Source organism: Artibeus jamaicensis, unplaced genomic scaffold (assembly GCF_021234435.1).
Source record: "Artibeus jamaicensis isolate MK-2021 breed Jamaican fruit bat unplaced genomic scaffold, CSHL_Jam_final contig_414, whole genome shotgun sequence".
In the NCBI taxonomy this organism is placed as follows: domain Eukaryota; kingdom Metazoa; phylum Chordata; class Mammalia; order Chiroptera; family Phyllostomidae; genus Artibeus; species Artibeus jamaicensis.
In genome coordinates this window covers 4,989,534-5,006,876 of record NW_026521822.1, presented here as the reverse complement: position 1 = coordinate 5,006,876, position 17,343 = coordinate 4,989,534, and the positions used below count along the sequence as shown (strand labels likewise).

Sequence of the window (17,343 nt, the reverse complement as noted above, 5' to 3'; positions counted from 1 at the left end):
TTAGTTCCCAGTTTGGATATGTATGAGAAGCAACCAATTGACATTTTCCTCTCTTTTTCCCTCCCTTACCCTTTCTCTAAAAGTAAATAAATAAATGAATGAATCTTTAGAACAAATAGTGGGACAGGGGTATAATAAGCAAGAGAAGAGGTAGCATGACATGAGGTGCTACCCAGATTTTGAAAAATAGAGGTATATTTTACGATAATGAAATGCTGTAGGTTCTATATAACATTTGGACTTATTCTAAGAAGTTACTTTCAGCTTTTAAGCAGTAGAATGGTATAATTTAATGTAATTTTTTAAAAATCACTTTTCTCACAATCTTGATTTTTTTTAATATCTGGTCACTTTATTTTTTAATTTTATTTTTAGTTACAGTTTATATTCAATATTAATTTGTATTAGCATAATTTAAAAATTTTATTTTTAAATTACAGTTAATATTCAATATTGTATTCTTTTCAGATGGTTAGACATTTATATAACTCAAAGTGATCCCTCTGATAGGTGTAGGACCCATCCTGTTCTTAATTATATTTTATATTGATGTATGTTATACAGGTAGAACATTGTACAAATCATAAGTACATATCTAAGTAAATTTTTACAAATATACTTGTAGTAACCAGCTCCCAAATTGAGAACTAGAACATTACCACACTTCTGAACTCCCCCCTCAAGACCATTCCCAGTTTGCCATACCCTTAAAAGCAATCACTGTCTTGATTTATATCATCATAGACTAGTTTTTGCCTCTTAAATGCATGTAGTTGTTTGCATCTGGGTGCTTTTAGTCAGTATTATTCTTGTGAGATTCCTCCTGTTGTAATATGGAACAATAGTTTGTTCATTCTCATTGGTATATAGAAGCCATAACAAAGTGTGCTCTGTGGACAACCAGGGGTTCCTGAGACCCTTTCAGGAACTCTGCAAGGTGAAAACTATTGTCCTTTTATTGTGTTGACATTTTGCACTGGTAGTGCAAAAGCATCAGTGGGTAAAACTACTGGTGCCTTTGCAATAATAAAGGCAATGGCACCATGTGGTCATATAAAGAAATTAAATCTTGACCCTATCTCACACCACTTGGAAAATTAATTCTTAGTGGACTTTAACCTAATTGGGAAAAATAAAACAATAATGCTGTTCTTTAAAAAAAGAAAGAAAAAACATAGAATAGGCAAAGATCTCTAAAACAGGGCATTGAAAAGTGCTTACTATTTATTTAAAGGAATTAAAATGTTTCTCTGTATAATAAGAAAAATTAGCCTGTAATTTTGCTGTTTTGGAAAGTGGCTAGATTTTGTTGACAAGGTTACTCTAGGGTCTTAAGAGGAAGTAGGCAGTGTTTTCCTTTATTTCTTAAATGAATTTGTGTAACATGTTATTTAATATTTGTAAGAATTCACCAGCGAAGCTCAGGGCTTGGAGACTTCTTTGCAGAAAAGTTAAAAATTATAGATTCAATTTATTTAAAAGATACACATCTCTTCAGATTTTTTGTTTCTCTTTAATTTAGCTTTGGCTTGTTTTTTTTCTAGCAATTTTTACATTTCACATAAAATTTTAGATTAATTGGAATAAAGTTCGTAATATCATTTCATGACTTTATAAATATCTATAGTTGCTATAGTATTCACTACTTTTTCATTCCTAATGTTGGTAATTTATTAATTTGTATTCTCTTTTTTTCTTGGCAAGTCTTGCCAGAGGTCAACGTACTTTTACAGTGTATTCGCATCTAATTTGTTATACTCCATTTGTAAGTTGATTTTTTATGTCATTATTTTGTTGTCTCTACTGTCTTTGTGTTTAATTTGCTTTTCTTTTTCTAATCTTTAAAAATAAATACTGACATCATTTGTTTCATTTATTCAGCTCATAGTACTGTAATTTCCATTATGATTTGTTTCTTTGGCCTATGTATTATTTTACATGTATTGCCAAATTTGTTAGCAATTGAAGATTTTCTAGTTTTCTCTATATTATTAACATTGCTTAATTCCATTTGGGAAAAGAACATACTCTGATTTCAGTTCTTTGAAATTTGTTGTACCTTTATGATCCGGCATATGGTTAATTTTGGTAAATAGTCTATAAGAAGAATGTATCTTCTGTAACTCGTGGATGCAGTAGTCTAAATATGTAAGGTATAATTTACTGTGTTGATCAGATTTCCTATATATTTTTACTGATTTCTTGTTTACCTGCTATGATGGTGGATTTGTCTATTTCTCCATTTAGTTCTGTTTTTTTTTTTTTTTCTGATTGAAATGGTATGATTTGGGGGCAAATAAATTAGAATATTATATTTCCTTTTGGATTGACCCCTCGTTTAGAAATATCCCTCTTTATATCTAGTAATACTTCTTGCCATAAAGTCTGCTTTATCTCAAGTTATTTATAGGCACATTAGGTTTCTTTATGTTCGTGTTTACATGATATCTTTTTCTTTTTTTTTTAATCTTACTGTACTTTATTTTTGAAGTTTGAAGTTTGTCTCTTTTAGGCACCATGTGGTTGGATTATGTTCTTTTAGTACTAATAATTTTAGACTATTAATACAGGTATTTAATTTTTATATGTAATGTGCTTATTGATATCTGAGTATATTTATAGCATGTTACCATTCATCTTACCTGTTTCTATTTCTTCTTGACTTTTGGTTCATTCAAAATCATTTTTAAAAAACTGTTTACCTTTTTCTTTTAGTAACTTGATAGACTTTAAAAACTATTTCATAATGATTAAAGAATGGAACATACTTTTGACTTACTACAGTCTAAAATAAAATATTACTTTAGCTACTCCTCAGGCAATGCTGGGACTTGAGAATGCTTTTAAGATTTTTCTCTGTTTTTAGCAATTCTGTTGTGATGCAACTTGGTGTAGGTTTCTCTGCACACATCCTACTTGGGTTTATACAGCTTCTTGAAGCTATGGAATGATGTCTTTAATCAGTTTTGAGGTTTCTGCTCCATTATTTGTAATCTGTTTAAATGTTGCCTCTTTTTTCTTCTCCTGAAGCTCAAATTACATGCATTTTTGGCTCCCACCTTTTCCACTGTGTCTCAGATGTCTTTTATGCTGCCTTAGGCAATTTCATTATTTTTTATAGAGATATGTTTAGTTAAGTTTTTTCAGTTTGATATCATTTTACAGTGTCTAATCTGCTCTTAAACCTATATATTTTTTATTTTAAAATTATTTTCAAAAAATTGCCAATTCTCTTTTATGGAATCTAAATCTCTTTAAATCTCTACATGTTTATTTATCTTTTCTACTTTTACTCTGTTTTCTTGGATATATTACTCATAGTTATTTGAGAGCCCTTGTCTGATACCTGTGATATCTAGCTCATCTCTTTCTCTTTCCGTTGCATTTTTCCCCCTTTTTGTTTTTTGTGGTGGACTCCAGCCAGCAGAGTCCGCCTGTTGTGGCTGACGACGAGAATGAATGAATGCATGGGCAACAACAATCCTGTGGAAAAAAAGGGAACAGTACGGCACTCTTTCAAGAGGAGAGTGCCTTCTATTACATAGTATATTATTGTGTACATTTTAGGTACAGTCAAGGAAATGAAAATAATATGCAGAGGGGAATGGCAATGAGTTGATTAGCTCTGTCCTTGGGAGAACTCATACAGGCTTTGGATATTACCTTGAAGATAGACAATACATATTTGTTGTTTTAGACCAGGGTGATAGAGTTTTAGCAAGAGCAAGCCATAACATTCTGTATGCGTTTTCTAGGCCTGACTCCCTTGGGAAAACTCGGTTTGAAGGTCTGGGTCCTGCCCACCATTTGGCTTCTCTAGGTTTTCCATACAGTGCTGAGTCACATTTGCCAGACTAAAACAAACCGGTCCCCTGTAGTTTTCAGGTCTTCTTTGTGTATGCAAAGTAATTTTGAATTAACTTTATTGGGCTGATAATTGATTTATAATATTATATAAATTTCAGATGTATAACATTCTGATATGACATTTTTATACTCAATTGCATGCTTACCACCTGAAGTCTAGTTTCCATCCATTGCCATATGTTTGACCTCCTTTACTCTCTCTGTCTTTCTCCTACCTCCTTTCCCTCTGGCCACCATTGTTTTGTTCTGTATCTATCAATTTGGTTTTTGTTGAGTTGTTGATTTGATTTTTTTTTTATGTCATATTTTATATGAAAGGAATAGTATTCAAACTTTTTGGTCTCAGACACAAAACAACTTTATGTGGATTAAATCTATCAAAATTTATAATAGTAGAAATTAAAACTAGCAAGTTTTAATGATTGCTTCATTGTAAAATATTAATCTTGCTATATTTTAATGTAAATATCATAATCTTTACAAAAATTTATATTTTGCAAAACAAAATCTAAAAAAAATAATGTGTAGAGTGGAAAATGGAGAGAATGGTGCCATGGAAGGCAAGAGAGGACTATATTTAAGGCAACCAGATGATCAACTGTGCTGTCTTGCTGTGAAAGCTCAAGATAAGGAGAGGAGGACTCATTGTAGTTTTGCAACATTGGTAGACTTTGATCACTCTGAAAAACAGCTGTACTTGCTAGGGTGTTGAGGAGTGAAAGGAAGATGAGGAATTTGAGTTGGCTCTTATATACAACTTTTTTGAGTTTTGTGGAAAGGAAAGAAATACATTAGTAGCTAGAGGAGGGGGGATATGATATTAAAGGACAAAATGTTTTTGCTTTCTTTTATTGTATATTTGAAAATATACTTTAATATGGAAACTTATTGAATACTTTCAAGCATGTTTATGTATCAATAGAAATGATCAGCTAAAGAGCTCAGTGATTTAGAAGAAACTAAATTTAAATTAAACAAGGATTAAAAAACATGAAAAAATTGAACAGAGATAAATACAATATTCTTTTAGGTCCCAAAAGTCAATTGTGTAAATACAAAATAGCACCTTGCCAGTGTTATCATGGAAAAGAGCCTTGGAGGGTATATTTGACCTCAAAGCCTATAAGATTTGACAGTGTAAAAGCTGCTAAAAATAAGTGAGTGCAGTCTGATGGTGCATTGTTGAGAACCCACAGTATCTGTATTATAGGACTGTACATTACCACAATTTTTTCTGCTTGTCATCATTCATTACCTAATATTTATTACACAGCTATGCCAAACTAGGCAGTTAGACCTTATCTAGAATTTTGTTTCCTTTTTGGGTGCCAGATTATGAAGGACACTGACAGACTGAGTAGTATTCAAAGGAAACCAAACAGGATGATGAACAGCTGGAAGCAGTGTCATGTGAGTCATTCATTCAGCAGATAGTTATTCAAGCCAGACAGTGTGTACTAACATGAAGAAGAAAGCAAATACATCCTCTTCATGGATCTTGTATTCCACTAGGAGACAGATAGTAGGTAGTAATTCGATAAATTGAAAATGGCCACAATTTCTTCACAACAACTGTCATGAAGAGGTGGTGTATTCCTCACCTTTTATATTTAGGCTGGCCTTGTCACTTGCTTTGACCAGTAGAATACAGCAGAAGTGAAATTGTGTGAATTCAGAGCCTAGGCCTCAAAAAGCATTGTAGCTTTAGATTTTACTATCAGAGAACCCAGAGACCAGGTGAAGAAGACCGGGCTCCCCTCCTGAAGAATTAAAGACCAAGTGGAGAAAGAGGCCTAGCCATCCCAACTGAGATCCCAGTGAGACCACCTGGACCATCCAGCCCTCATTGACCTGATGCAGCTCAGAACCACCAGCTAGTCCATAGAATAGTGAGATAAAAAATGTTTTTTGCCACTAAGTTTTGGGGTAGTTATACAGAAAAGGGTGATATAGGAAATGTCCCATGATGATAAGTACTTTTAATAAAAATAAGTAGAGTAGGGAGGTTAGAGATTGGCAGCTGAAGGGGAGGCAGATGCAGTGTCAATTTATAGCCATCTTAGAAATTCTCTGCAAGGAGATAATACTGGAACAGAGGCCTGAGGGAGTAAGTCATGCAAAAATATGAAGAAAAGGTGTCTCAGGCAGAAGGAAAGTCAAGTGTGAAGGTCTTGACTATGAGAACGTATTTTGTGTTTCTGGAATTGTAAGGCGTGCTAAAGCATAATGATCAAGGGGAAGAGTGATAGGAAGTATGATTGGAGAGAATGCCTAGGGCGAAATGATGGAGCAGCTTGCAAGGTATGCTGAGAACTTTGGCTTTTATTTTTTAGGTGTTACAGAAATTATATTATCTGATTTATGATATTAGAAAGACTACTTTGGGAGCTGTAGAGAAAATAGAGAGTCAACAGTGAAAGCAAAGAAATTAGAACAGAAAATTGTAACCCAAAAATATTGGTTGAGACTAGGGTTTTGAAATTAAGAAGGTGAAGAATGGCCTAATTCAGGAAAGCTGATGGATGAGGAGTGAAGAAAAACAAGGAAGGATTCCTGGGGTTTTGGCCAAAGCAATAAGAACAAGAAACCTTCCTATAGTGAGAAAATTAGAGGAGTTCTGTGTTACATCTAATACTTAAAATGTGACCTATACGTAGGAAGTCTCTCTTCTATGCCTTTGTGGGGGCAGGATTATGTTCACAGAGAAGCAACTATGAGCAGCGAAGATTGAACTTCTGTTAAGATGGCTGTTCTTACAGTTGGAGCTGCCTTAGTTTCCCTTCACATCAATCAGCTAGTAATTATGAGTACCTACTGGAAGCAAAGACCTGTTCTAAACACTGAAGCTGCAGCGGTAGAAAAAGTGATTGATGTTCAGGCAGAGCAGTGAAGGTAATTTGAGAGAAAAATCTGCTGGAGGGCAATTTGCTAGAGATGCCATAGGAGATACTTAGTAATATGTAGAACCCTTTAAGACCCTTCCAGCTCTAGGTTTCTATGATTCTCTAATAATCTGATAAACTGAATCAGACTCAAAGTATTCTTTAGATCCTTCTTTCTATACTTGATTTTTAAGCTATATTGAGATAAAATTTATGTACCATACAATTAATCCATTTATGTTGTACAATTCAGTAGTTTTTGGTACATTTAAGTGCAGCTATGGCAATTTTGGAACATTTTCATCACCTCCAAAAGAAACCCCGTATCCTTTAGTTATAAACCCCAGCCCCTGTCTTTGAATTCTCAGTTCAGACGCATCAATTTATGTGTCTGTCCTTGTTCCGGTATCAAAGTCTTGATGACTTTTGCTTTTTAATCTTTTAATTTCATGAAGTGTGAGACCTAGTTTATTCTTCTTTTGTAGGATTGTTTGGGCTATTCTGGATTTCTTACAATTAAATAAGCTTTTTAGAATTTTAGAATTAGCTTGTCCATTTTCACAAGGGCAGCTGGAATTCCGAGAGATTGTGTTCAATCAGTAAGTTAGTTTAGGGAGTGTTGTTGCTTCATGGGTCATGTGATGTTTTCTCCTTTATTTAGAGCTTCAATTTCTTTCAAGGATGTTTTGTAGTTCTAAGAATATAAATTTTTGCCCTTAAATTTATTCTTAAGTATTTTATTCTATTTGATGCTATTATGAACAAAATAACTTTTTTAATTTGGGGGGGTGGGATGAGGCTATTGCAGATGTTTAGAAATATCATTGATTTTTCTATAAGCAACCTTGATGAACTTACTAGTTTCAGTTACTTTTTAGTGGGTTCATTAGGATTTTCTGTATATGTAAGATCCCACTGTCTGTGAACACAGAGAGTTTTACTTCCTTTTTTTGAATCTGGATGCCTTTTGATTCTTTTTCTTACCTAATTATCCTGGCAAGAACCTCCTGTACAATGTTGAATAGAAGTTACAAAAACAGACATCTTGTCTTCTTTTTGGTGTTAGGGAAATGCATCCAGTCTTTCCTGCATTAAGTATTAGCTGTGTCATGGGTCCCCTTTATTGGATTCAGAAGTTTCCTTCTATTTCTAGTTTGTTGAGTATTTTAATCATGCAGAGGTGTTGAATTTGTCAAATACTTTCTCTGTATTTATTGAGATCATTATGTAATTTTTGCCTTTATTCTGTTAATGTAATAGATTACATTAATTGACTTTTGGCAATTAAACCGACCTTTCATCCCTAGGATAAATCCTAGGTGGTCATGGTGTATAACTTTTTATATGTTGCTAGATTCAGTTTGCTAGTATTTTCTTGAGTTTTTTTCATATTAATAAGAAATAGACTGGTCTGTAGTTTTTTTGCTGTTGTCTTTTTCTGGTTTTGGTAGCAAAATAATATTGGCCTCATAAAATGAGTTAGGAAGCATTCCTTCCTTTTCTATAAATCATTTAGTTCTTTGTGGATAGTTTTTGATTACTGATTCAGTCTCTTTACTTGTTATAGGTCTATATAGATGATTTATTACTTGAGTCATTTTGCAGTAATTTGTATCTTTTATTGAATTTGCCTATTTTATCTTTGTTATCTAATTTTTTTAATATAATTGGTCAAAGTATTCTTTTATAATCTTTTTAATTTCTGTAAGATTGATAGCAATGTCACCTTTTTGATTTCTGATTCTAGTAATTTTAATCTGTTCTTTTTTTTCTTTGTTAGACAAGCTAAAGTTTGTTTTGCTGATCAGGTTTTAAAAGCTTCTTGTCAAAGAACCAGCTTTTGGATTCATTGATTTTTCTCTATTGTCTTTCTAGACTTTTATTAATTTATGTTTTAATCTTTACTATTTCCTTTTCTTACTTTAGGTTTAGTTCTTTTTTTAATGTCCTAATTTTGAAGTTTAGAATATTGATTTGAGATGTTTGCTCTTCCTTAACACAGACATTTACACTGTAATTCCCCTGTAAGTACTGCTTTAGCTGTACCCCATAAGTTTGGGAATGTTGTATCTTTATTTATCTCAAAGTATTTTCTAAGTTTCTTTTTGATTTTTTTCCTTTAATTCATTTATTGTTCAAAAGGATGTTGCTTAATTTCCACATACATATTTGTTTCCCAGGTTTTTCTTGTTATTGATTTCTGATTTTGTTCTATTGTGATTAGAGAATATAATGTAACATTTTTATCCTTTTAATTTTATCCTTTCAATTTATTAAGATTGTTTTTTGGCCTAGCATATGGTCTGTCCTGGAAAATGTTCCATGTGTACTTGAGAAGAATCTATATTCTGTTGTTGCGTGGAATGTTCAAAAAATGCCTGTTATGTCTAGTGATTTAAAGTGTTCAAGTCTTCCATTTACTTACTCATCTCTTGTCTAGTTCTATCTGTTATTGAAAGTGAGGCATTAACTTTTATTATTAACTTATCTTTCTAATGTATGTTTTTATTTGTTATATGTTGGTGTTCTGTTGTTAGGCACATGTATGTTTACAATAGTTATATCACCTTAAAGAACTGGCCCTTTTATGATCATTAAATTTTTTTATCTCTAGTAACTTTTTTTTGTTGTTTCAAAGTCTATTTTGTTCTATAAGTATACCCCTCTAGCTTTTTTTTGGTTTCCCCTTTCATAATATATACTTTTCCATCCTTTTTCTTTATCATTTTAAAATTTTTGTTCAAATAGAGTTGTCTCCATTTTCATACCACCATTTTCCCCTGTCCCACCTTCCATATTTCCCCTCTGGCTTTGTTCATGGGTCTTTTCCCTGACAACCCTTTCCCTTCTTTCCCTGTTATCTCTTTCTCCTCTCGCCTCTGGTTACTGTCAGTGTGTTCTTTATTTCAATATCTCTGGTTATATTTTTCCTTCCTTGTTTTGTTAATTATATATATATATAATATTAAGTCCATTTTATCTAGGGTATTGTTCAGTTCACGATATCATTGTTTATATTTTGTTTGGAAGATCTATCCATTGTTGACTTGGGGTATTAAAATCTCATAGTATAAGTGTATTGCTATCTGTATCTTTCTTGACGTCCTCTAAGACTTTTCTTATATATTTGAGTGCTCCTATCCTGGGTTTATATTTGTTTACAATATTTATGTCTTCTTGATGGATTCTTCCCTTGAGTATTATGAAGTGTCCTTCTGTGTCTCTTTTTATGGACTTTGTTTTGAGGTCTGTTTTATCTAATGTAAGTATTGCTACCCCAGCTTTTTTTTCCTGTCCATTTGCTTGGCATATTTTTTCCAACCCTTCATTTTCAGTCTGTGTAGGTCTTTTGTTCTGAGGTTGGTCTCTTGTAGGCCGCATATGTATTGGCCTTGTTTTCTTATGCATTTAGTTACTGTGTTTTTTGATTGGAGCATTTAATCCATTTACATCTAAGGTTATTATTGATAGGTTGTTACTCATTGCCGTTTTACTCCCTTTGTACCTGTGTTCCTCTTTCTCATTCTTTTTCATCCTCTTCTTAAAGCAGTCCCTTCAGCATATCTTTCAGTGCTGGGTTGGTGGAGTTGTATTATTTTAGCCTTCTTTTGTCTGCAAAACTTATTTCGCCTTCCATTTTAATTGAGAGCCTTGCTGGGTAGTCTCGGTTGCAGGCCTTTGCTTTTCATTTCTTAGACTACTTCTTGCCAGTCCCTTCTGGCTTGTAGTGTTTTTGTTGAGAAGTCAGCTGCTAGCCTTATCAAGGCTCCTTTATATGTTAACTTCCTTTTTCTCCCTGCTGCCTTTCAGATTCTCTCTTTGTCTTTGAATTTTGCCATTTTAATTATGACGTGTCTTGGAGTGGGCCTCTTTGGGTTCCTCTTGATTGGGACCCTCTGTGCTTCCTGGATTTGAGTGGCTTTTTCTGTGATCAAATTAGGGAAGTTTTTCATCATTTCTTTTTCAGATGAGTTTTCTATACCATACTACTCTTCTTCTCCTTCTAGTTTTCCTATTATACAGGTATTATTCAGTTTCATGTTGTCCTGCTGTTCCCTTAACCCCTCTTTGTTCTTTTTGAGGCTTTTTTCCTTTTATTGCTCTTATTGGAGTTTTTTTCCTACCTTGTCCTCCAGCTTGCTGATTCAGTCCTCTGCTTCATCTTGCTTGATTTTGATTCCTTCTACTGTGTTCTTCAGTTCAGAAGCTGTATTCTTCATTTCATCTTGGTCCTTGTTGATTGTTTCTGTGTCCTTTTTTATGCTGATAGTTTGCAGTAAGTTCCTAATAGTTTCCCTGTAGTTTTTGTAATTCTCAGTGAGCTCATTGAACTTTCTTATAACCATTGTTTTGAACTAAATTCTGATAATTGACTTGTCTCTATTTCATTTAGCACTCTTTCTAAGGATTCTTCCTTTCCTTTAGATTGGGGGTTGTTTCTTTGCTCATTATTTGTGAGATTCTTCTTGTTTGCTTCTGCTTCTTAAATTGATCTATTTTGACTCCCTGTGTTTGTGGTATGAACTTCTGTGGTAGGAGACCTGTGAGATTCAGTGGTGCGATCTCTTTGATTACCTGAACTAGATGCTCTTGGGATGCTCTTTAGGCTGTTTATGTGGTTCTGTGGGTGTAATTGGGTTTTGATTGTTGTTGGGTCTTTCTTTTGTGGGTCTTTCCACTGGGTGACTGAGGGTCACTCTGCTCAGCATGTCTTGTGTGCTGTTGTACAGGTGCAGATAGGTGTGCTGAGGCTGATTCTTCTATCTGTCTGAGGTTGTAAGGCTTCTGTCTTGATGTTGCTCACTTATTTGTGTGGGTGGTTTCTCCTCAATTGAATTGTAATTCCAGATTGCCCTGGGAGGAGATTTGTGTGACTTCTACTCACCCCTCCGTCATCTTCCTCCCTCCCTCTATCTTTTTAATTGTAATCTGTTTGTGTCTTTGAATCCAAAATTTGTATCTTGTAGAAAGCATATAGTTGGATAATGTTTATGTTTAAAATTTTTAAAAAACTTTTATTAATACTTATTTAATTTTGAATTTACACCCAGGCCATAAGTTTTTGTTTCTTCCATTTCTTTTGGGATATCATGAAAATATGGAATATGTTACAAATTTGTGTGTTATCCTTGCATAGGGGTCATGCTAATCTTCTGTGTATTATTCTAATTTTAGTATATGTGCTGCCTAAGCAAGCACAGATCATGATTTTGTAATTTAATCAGACAACCTTTTGATTGGTTGGATTGTTTCAGTCATTCACATTTAATATGAATTTATTATATTGTTGATATAGTTGTATTTATGTCTGTATTTTTTTTTTGTTTTCTGTGTCTCAGTTCATTTTTGCTTCTCTTTTCTCTGTTTTGCATTGAATGAATATTAGTTTCATTAATTATTTTTCCCCTGTATTTGAAGGGTGTTTTTTGTTACTTTTTTGAAATGATTGCCCAAGTGTTTGCCTATCTTAATTTATCAGAATTAGCTTCAGGTTTATACTAGCTTAATTCCAGTAATGTATAGAAATATATCTCCTATGTAGTGCTATTCTCATTTCCCTGTTTTTGTGCTATTATGGTTAGACATGTGCTGCAAACCCAATAATGCATTGTTCAAATTATTACTCTACCATTTCCTATTTCCTCAGTTCGTAACAGCTTCACTCCCATCTACCTCCTTTGTGCTATTATTAGAAAATATATTATACATATATTTCTACATGTTATACACTCAACAGAATATTGTGTATATGTTATTTTATATAATTGTTTCTGTCAGTCAAGAGAATAAAGGAGAAAACTTTGCATATTTATTGTCTTTTATAATTGCATAGTGGCCTTTACCAGTGCTCTTTGTGGGTGTGGATTTGAATTATCATCTGAGATCAGTTGCTTTCTCAATAATTTTCTATAGTAATTCTTGTGAAGTAGGTCTGCTAACAACAAATCCTTTCAGTTTTTGTTTACTTGGGTAGTATTTGTTTCACCTCTATTTCTGAATGACAGCTGTGCTGGTACAGAATTCCTGGTTGACAGTTTTTTCTTTGAGGAGTTTGAACATGTTATCTCATAGTTTCATGGCTTTCATTGTTTCTGCTAAGTTAGTTGTTAACCTTATTGGGGTTCCTTTATAAGTGACACTTTTTCTTCTCTTTCTACTGTCAAAAGGTGAACTGAGGCATATTAAAAATTTTAAACCCTGGCAGGTGTGGCTCAGGTGGTTGGAGTGTTGTCCTGTAAATGAAAGGTTGTAGGTTAGATTTGTAGTCAGGCCACATTCCTAGACTGTGGTTCAATTTCTGGTTCATTGTGGGTGCATGCGACCCCCTTCTTATTCCATGTAATTCCTGGTCTGGACGCCAGTCCTAGTTCTGGGTGCCAGTCCCTCATCTGGGTATATACTGAAGGCAGATGATTGATGTTTCTCTTCCTTCCTCCTCCTTTCTCTCTTTAAAAGTTTTTTGAAGGAAGCAATGAAAAAAGTCCTTTGGTTAAGATTAAAAAATTAAGAGTTTATATGAGCAAAAATCTATTCAGATTCAGCAGTACCGAATCAGAAATGGTTAGGAGCACTCTACTGACAGGAGCTAGGGGCCAGCCTTTTAGAAAGAAGGGACAGAGCAAAGCAAGGAAATTATTTGATAGGCTGTAGCTTTACCATTTGCATTATTTGGAAAATCTTAGTTATTTATTGTAATTAGTGTTTCTCAGGATTTGATTTCTTAATGTTGAGGGATTTTTAGGCTTAGATTTTGGTTATGCATACTACTAAGGCATTAAAGTCACATCATTCTAATGGCCTCCTTATTTAATGTAATACTACTTCTAGATTTTCTCCTACCAACACTAGTAATTTTTTTTAAATATTTTTACTCTGATGTGTCTGTTTTGGGGTCTCTTTTTAGTCATCCTATTTGGAGTTTGTTGAGCTTCTTGGATGTATGGGTTATTGTTTTTCAGTAAATTTGAAAGTCTTTGAAAAACCATTATGTATTTATTTTTCCTTCTCCTTTCCTCTCCTTTTGGTATTCCCATTACACATAGATTGATAGAGATAATGATGTCTCATACGTTTCTCTGGGGCTCTTTTTTCTTTATTATTTTTTTTCTGATCTTTGGCTTGCATAATCTCAGTCACTGTGTCTTCAAGTTTAATTTTTTTATGCAAGATCAGATCTATGCTTGAGCCCCTTTAGTGATTTTTTTCCCATCATTTTATGTCTAATAGCTACTTTGAAATCTTTTTCCATAAGTTTAATGCTGGTAACTTTCACAGATAGTTACTGTTGTTGCTTTTTTCCAGATGTATATATAGGTCATACTGTCATATTTTCCTGTTTCTTTGCATACCTTGTAATATTTGTTAGAAACTGGCTGGATTCTTTTCGTGAAGCCTATACTCTACATTGTCATCCCCCACAGTGTCAAGCCTCTTGCACGGCTCCTCAGGGAGGCACAGCTTAGGGTATGCCCACAGTCACCCTGGGATGACAGTGGTACTGGTCAGACTCTCTTTCTCTTATTTCTCGATCACGCCCAACTGCTAAACTCCACTAATTCCTGACCAATTGCTTGGTTGTTTTCAGCAGTGCCATGGGACAAAAATTTCTCTACAAACTCATACTAGCAGACTGTAGCTTCTTTGATGGAGTAGTTTCTGAAGTCAGTATTTGATATTTGTTCTGACTCCAGGAAGGCTCCTATTCTGCTCTCTTATTCCCTGCTTCTACCCTATGAACTGGTTAACAGTCTAAGCTGTATCTTAAGTAGATTCATGAATCTCCTTCCAATTGCCTTTTATCAGAACCTCTACTGTTCTTGCACTGTTTACGAGAGAGCCCTTCACACTGTTTGAAATGAAGTCAGTTTCTTTGGGAAGAGATTAGGAACTGTTGCCTTTATGGTCTGTTTATTCCACAGTCAAAATCTCTGTGCCAGGGCTCTGGAGTTGGGGATGGAAACTATGGCAAGCTTCTCCTGAGCAATCCCCCACTGTAGTAGCTAAGTGTGCAATAGTGGGGGTCTTCTAGGCATACTTCTCATGTGGAATCTCCTTGCTTTATGGACTAAGAGAAGAGCTCTTGAGCTGCCAATATCTAGGGGAATTAGACCTAAGGTAGAGCCTTTATTCCACTTGTCTGAGACTTAGCCTCATCATCAGGCAGCTGGGTACAAGAAGAGAAATATAGAGGTTTTGCCCCTCCCAGGCAAAGTTGAAGCCTCTCCCTAGCTGAGCTTGGCAGGGGGAAGGAAGGAACCATTTTGGTTCAAATACCACAGATTCCTGCTTTTTATACTGAATTTTCATAGATTTTCTTTAATAGATGTTCCTTTTTAATTTTTGCTTTTAATATTTCCAGAGGCTTTAGATAGTTGGGGCTTTTTAATAGTTTTTGCTAATTTCTGGGGAACAGAACAGTGAGTGGAACTCCTCATGCCAGAAGTCAAACTGCTATCTGCCTCCACATGATTGTAACATCTTTCTTTTTAGAAAGGTGGGTAGCCCTTAAGAACCCTTAAAATTAGCAAATGGCAGTATTTTATTTATTTCCCACAGATTCGGAATGTAGATATTGATTAAGTTTCAATGAGAGTTAAGGAATCTGCCTAAGTAAGACCAACAGATTAAAGGGAACATGTATCTTCTTAATCCTTGGGTTGGTATGCTAATTATGAAATGTACTGAAGCAATAAATTATACCTAACTTTGAACTAATGTTAATCATAGAATGTTTACTTATTTTCTCTTGTGCTGGTTAGTATTTCTCACATAGATGTTTCGTAGACATTTATTTTTCAAGCACCCTCTCCTAACACGCTTGTTTCACCTGTTTTCTCTATCTCTGGAGTGGTTTTACTACTACGAAGCTGGTAGTTGATGGAAGAAAATAACTTTCTTCTCCTCATAAAAAACACATGTCTTGAATCCCATTCGTGTACTCAGAGGTGTGTTGATAATACAGAAAAATCTAAGACATGATTGCTCAAGATATTTATTATCTAATGAGTAGATATGTATTTTTAAATATGAATCACAAGACATGATTTCAGTTCTTTTGAAAAGGAAGAGGATCTGGGATGTGATACATGTTTAAAGAAAGAGAAAAGGTTTACCATAATGACATATTTATTAATAAATTCTAGTAACAAAATGAGAAGCTGCATGGTGTAGTGATTAAGAAGTGTGCAGGCTCTCACTAAACTTTTTTGTGATTCAGTTTCTTTATATAATGACAAAAATAATTGAGCCAGCTATAAAGGATGGTGGGAAGAACCAAATGAAATAATATTTTAGAACAATGGATAGTCATTATCTTCATTATGATGGCCTTGATCATAAGTTTACTGATCCCAGTGATTTTTAGATAGTATGAATTTGTAGGGTCTTCAAATGACAAGGAGGTTAACACATCTCTAGTATTAGTGCTTCAATAAACTTTTTAAAATTGAAATATAAGTTCATAAAAGTACAACTCAATGAATTATCACTAAGTGACCCTGCTTATGTAGCCAGTACTCATATTAAAAATTAAACCATATATCCAGACCATTGTGACTCAGTTGGGTGTCATTCTGTGAAGTGAAGAATTGCCAGATGGATTCCTGGTCAGGACACATGCCTGGGTTGAGGGCCCAGTCCCAGGTGGGGCATGTGCAAGACACAGCCGATCGATGTTTGTCTCACATTAATATTTCTCTCCCTCTTTTTCCCTTTCTTCCCCTCTCTCTAAAAACATAAAATCTTCTTAAAAAATGAAACCAAACAAAAACTTTGCTCATGTACTTTTTCAGTCACTCCCCATTCCTCAAAGTTGACAACTATCCTGACTTCTATCACCATAGATTAACTTTGCTTATCTATTTTTTCTGTTGCGTTGTCTCTTTTTCTTACTGGCTTCTGGTAAGAACATCCAGGATGGGGCAAAAGTAGGTTTGCATTTGTTTGTATGGAAACAATACAATACAATAATTAATAAATAATAATACAAGAATAAACTGTGTTCTGTGTACTCACAAGTATAAACCACTTTTGCCCCAACTTGTATGTTCTGGTATTGTATATATGAGTTCTTTGTATTGTAAATAGCTTTTTTTCTGTAGCTTGCTTTTGCATATGCTTAATGGTATCCATTCATGAATGGAAATTCTTTAATTTTAATATAACCTAGTTTATCAAACTTTCCCTTTATAGTTGTTGCTTTTTTATTTTGTTTAGGAAATGTTTGCCTTTCTCAAGTTCATAAAAAGCTCCTAAAGATCATTTTTTGAACCTTTATCTTACAGAATTATATCTGTAATAAACTGGAACTGGTTTTTGTATATGGTGAGAGGCAAGACCAGAGCTTCAGTTACTTATATACAGATATTCAAATGAGCCAGCATTATTTATTGAAAAGGGCATTGATTCCCCAGTGATCCACAGTGTTGTAACCCTGTTACTAATCAAGTAACCAGGTATTTATGGGAATGCTTTTTATTTTCTTTATTGATTAATTTCTTTTTAAAAATTACTTATTTATTTTTAGAGACAGAGGGGAGGGAAGGAGAAAGAGATGAAGAGAAATAACAGTCAGTTGCTTCAACCAGGGACCAAA

The 17,343-nt window shown here is 34.1% G+C and overlaps 1 protein-coding gene and 1 non-coding gene across 3 annotated transcripts in view; one reads left to right on the top strand and one right to left on the bottom strand.

Moving 5' to 3' along the window:
- Positions 1-17,343, top strand: part of DNAJC15 (DnaJ heat shock protein family (Hsp40) member C15) — a 95,342-nt gene that overhangs the window by 71,732 nt on the left and 6,267 nt on the right. The gene's annotated exons all lie outside the window — the stretch shown is intronic.
- On the bottom strand, positions 11,842-11,948 carry LOC119036668 (U6 spliceosomal RNA). The gene has a single exon (XR_005080044.2). It is a non-coding gene; the product is annotated as a U6 spliceosomal RNA (small nuclear RNA).